The sequence below is a fragment of the Dasypus novemcinctus genome, chromosome 11 (genome assembly GCF_030445035.2).
Source record: "Dasypus novemcinctus isolate mDasNov1 chromosome 11, mDasNov1.1.hap2, whole genome shotgun sequence".
Taxonomy (NCBI): Eukaryota; Metazoa; Chordata; class Mammalia; order Cingulata; family Dasypodidae; genus Dasypus; species Dasypus novemcinctus.
Genome location: NC_080683.1, coordinates 109,828,281 through 109,832,709, shown reverse-complemented (window position 1 = coordinate 109,832,709; position 4,429 = coordinate 109,828,281).

Below are 4,429 nucleotides of genomic sequence, written 5' to 3'. Positions count from 1 at the left end.
ATTTCCTTAGGCTCTGCTGGCATGTTTGTATTCAATCCCTCCTCCCACATACACACGCCACACTGTTTTCCAGCCATCCCACTGGCAGTCATCAATTAACCGTCCAGTCAAATCATAATCTGGCCAGTGATCTATGAGGTTATTTGTCTTGAAAATTTTTATTCAAGTATGGCAATACATAAATGTAAAAATGTATGCACTCTTTCATTCAACAGTTCCACTTTTAGGAATTCATGTTCTTGGACATGAACTCAAAGACATGTACAAGAACGTTAATTTCAACATAAGCACTATCATAGTAGTAAAAGATTTCAACCACATAGGTATGCATTATAAGGGATAACAGCCGTATCACAACCGTATTAGACAGTTGTTAGTAAGAATGACACTGGTGGAGATGTTTCTTTCCCCTCTGTTCTGTTCGTTCGCATGTTATAGATGACTCTTTCTCTTGTGAAAGTTTGAGTTCCTCCCTGTGGGGCTTTTTCCTCCTGGTTAGCTTCTGCACAATTTTATTAATTTTGTTGTGGCACAAGATGGTGGACTCTACCCTTATCTTTGAGGGACTACTCTTGTCAGGATTTTCCACGACAGAGTGAACAATTATTTTAGGGAAGTGGATGTGGCTCAAGTGATTGCGGTCCCACCTACCACACAGGTGGTCCTGGGTTGGGTTCTCATTGTCTCCTAGGGAAGACAAACAAGACAGCGAACTGGCATGGCCTGCTGACACAACAAGGTAATGCAGGAGGAAAACATAATGAGAGAAACAACAAGAGACACAGAAGGAAAACAAAATGAGGGACACAACGAAGCAGGGAGCAGAGGTGGCTCAGTGATTGGGTGCCTTCCTCCCATATGCGAGGCCCTGGATTCGGTTCTCGGTTCCTCCTGAAGGAAAGATGAGCACACAATGAACAGACAGAAAGCACAAACAATGAGGGGATGGGAAGAAATAAATAAATGAATGAAATAAATCTTTAAAAAATTTATTTTAAAGCTGTAACCAATTGGAAATGCTATTCTCTGAAAGCAGAGCTTCTGGAGATTTGAAAAGATATTGGTGGGAAGTGGATTTGGTTCAACTGATAGAGCATCCACCTACCATATGGGAGGTCCAGGGTTCAAACCCAGGGCCTCCTGACCCATGTGGTGAGCTGGCCCACACACAATGCCAATGCGCGCAAGGAATGCCATGCCATGCGGGGGTGTCCCCCACAAAAGGGAGCCCCATACTCAAGGAGTATGTCCCATAAGGAGAGCCACCTTGTGCAAGAAAAGCACAACCTGCCTACGAGTGGCGCAACACATGTGGAGAGATGATGCAGCAAGATGATGCAACAAAAAAAGACACAGTTTCCTGGTGCTGCTGACAAGAATGCAAGTGGACAAAGAAGAACACAGAATGGACACAGAGATCAGACAACTGGGGTGTGGGGGAAAGGGAGAGGAATAAATCTTTAAAAAATTTTTAAAATTAAAAAAAATAAAAAGCTATTGGTGAGGAAGGAAAGAAAACTGTTAGATCAGATAAATCAGGGCTGGGAGTTAACATAGTAGATATTTGTCACAGTTAGACTATTCTAAGATCTTAAGCTTTTCTTCTTTGAAAAACCTACTGTATTTGGAACTGTACACCTGTGTTTTTCCTCCAGGTAATGGAATGCCTAGCTTTGTTAATTTGGAAAGACTGCTGCGATTGACTTCTCTGAGCTCAAATGAATAGTCAGAGCCAACTCATCTCAAAGTCTCAGCTCCGTTCACTTTTGGAGAATTCTGCTTAGCTCTTTCAGTTGATCCTGCTTTTTAGGGCATGATATTTTAGAATATTAAATACTTGACCTGAGTAACACAGTAAGGTGAATATTGATCTCTCATAAGGGATATATGAGGCTTTTAGGTGAAAATGGCATCGCTTTATATATATATATATATATATATACGCACACATAAATTTCACCAAGACATTCTTTACTTAGACATCGTTGAGCAATGAGTAAAACAGTAATAAGCCAAATACTATAAATGGGGGGGGGGGGGGGCAGGTACACTGCACTGGATATATTTTCTCAATTTATTGAGTTGTGGCTTGAATTACTATGCTTTGAAATTTTTACTTAACCAAGACTTTGGGGAAAGTTTTATTATTAAAAATAAACAAAATAAAAATTTTTATTTTATAAAATAGAATAAAAAATCTAATAATCTAGCAATCTTATGGAAACCTGTGTTGGCTATCCATTGCCTATAGGAGAAACTCCAAACTCTAATTCTTCTTTGATGTCTCAGTGCCTTGACTTAAGCTGTTCCTGTCAAAAGTAATCCACTCTGCCATATTTTCATGATACCCCCATTCGGGTTTATCATTCATTTCCTTACTAGTGCCTTCAGTTAGGATTAATGTATTCTGACTTTCCTTGTATTTTTTGGGGGTCACATCAGACTCCCAAGCTCAGGTAAACACAAAGACTATAACCCCTTCAAATAAATACTTTCTGACGTGAATATAACAGAAAGCCTTTTAGCTCAATGTTTTATCTCTATTATTGTGAAAGTAATTATACATAGAATTTCATCTGTAAAGATCTTATGAAAGGAATCCCATTTGTAGATGAAGATTTATACAGAATTATCTTTCTTTTTGTAAAGTGATAGTATAGTATCAAGTCTAGAAAATCAGCTTTTAGACTTTTCTTCATTCCTTCCTTCATTCAAGAAATACATGCAGTGCTCCAGCCATAGCATTAAGCATACTTTGATGGCTAAATTAGAAGCTACTGCAGTAGCTGAGGTTGGAAGTAGTAGTGGTTTGGACTAGGATGGTGGATGTGGATTTGGAGAGAAATGGATATACTAGAGAAATGTTACAAGGTTAGAATTAATATTGCTTGGATGTGAGAACTAAAGGAGAGAGAAGTGTCAAGGATGACTCCTAGATTTTTGACACAAGTAGTTAAGATTGTTATATATTTACTGAGAGAGTAAAGGAGTAGATTTGGAGTGGAAATGTGGTAGAGTAGATCATTAGTTCAATTTGAGACATGATTTTGCCCAAAAACATGTTAACCATTTAAATTGAGTGTAAGATATGCATCCAGAGGGCAAAAGGAATATCTGGCTTAAAGACACTAATATTCCATTAACAGGTGAAAATTTATGTAAGAGGGATGAGTAAGATTGTTAAAGGAGATAACATAGAGAAGAGAAGAGGGTCTAGGACTGAACTGTCAGGAACTCCAACATGATCTGTATGGTAGAACAGGAAGAACCAGTAAAGGAGGTAAGAGAGAGCAGTCAGAGAGTTAGAAGGAAAACAAGAAGAATATGGTGGAACAGAAACCAAAAAAAGGGGTTTCCAGAAGGAGAGAGTGAAAAAAATGGGTTGAGTGCTGCTAAGAGGTTTAGTAAGAAGCAAATCAAACAGTGTACATTGGCTATAATATCCTTGGTGTTCTTAGTGAGAGTAAATTTTAATTTTGGGGAGAGTAGAGGCATAATTGTGATAGGAAAAGAACCAAATAGAGAAGGTGATGTTTAAATGCTGGTGAGGTGTAGATAGTAGGACAAAAGTGGAGATAACGCAGCAATGGGGAATCACTAGCAATGTAATTGGAGGGAGGTGGCATCTATGTTCAAGAATCAGATTAATATGAAGATTTTCTTTATTGTACTTTTTTTTCCTTCAGGTTTTGGTATCATAAAATGTTTGGGGTAGTGTGCTGGTTTAAGTATTTTGTGGACCCCAGGAAATTATGTTCTTAAGCTAACCCATTCCTGTACATGTAAGCCAGTTGTATACATAGGACCTTTTGATTAGATTCGGTTAAGGGACCTTTTGATTAGATCACTTTTGATTAGAATGCTTCTGTTAAGGGCCTTTGATTAGATTGCAGGACCCTGGGTGGGTCTTAATACTTTCACTGGAGTCTGTATAAATGGAGGACCAAAAGCAGAGACACACAGAGGAAGAGAGCCACTATTTTACCCTGTCATGTTGAGAGAGGACTCCAGGATTGCCTGCAGGTGCAGAAAGACAGAGAAACACTGAGCGGCTAGAAGAGAGAGGCTGGAGAATGGAATCAGTGGAGCAGCTGAAGCTGAAGCTAAGAGGAGAGGAGAGAGATGAGCTATATGCTTGATTGCCCACAGTTGCACTTGGTGAGACTGTATGTCTTGATTTGGACATTTTCATGGCCTTGGAAATGTAAGATTTTACCCTAACAAATTCTCATTATAAAACCCAACCCATTTTTGGTATTTTGCATCAGCAGCCTGTGGCAAACTAAAACGGAGTGTTTCCTCTTTTTCTATTTTCTGAATGAATTAGTTTAGCACTGCTATTCTGTAAAAACAAACAAACAAAAAAGCAACAAAAAAAAACTACCTAAAAATTGTAGTAGCTCAATGCTGTAAAGGTTCATTTTCTACT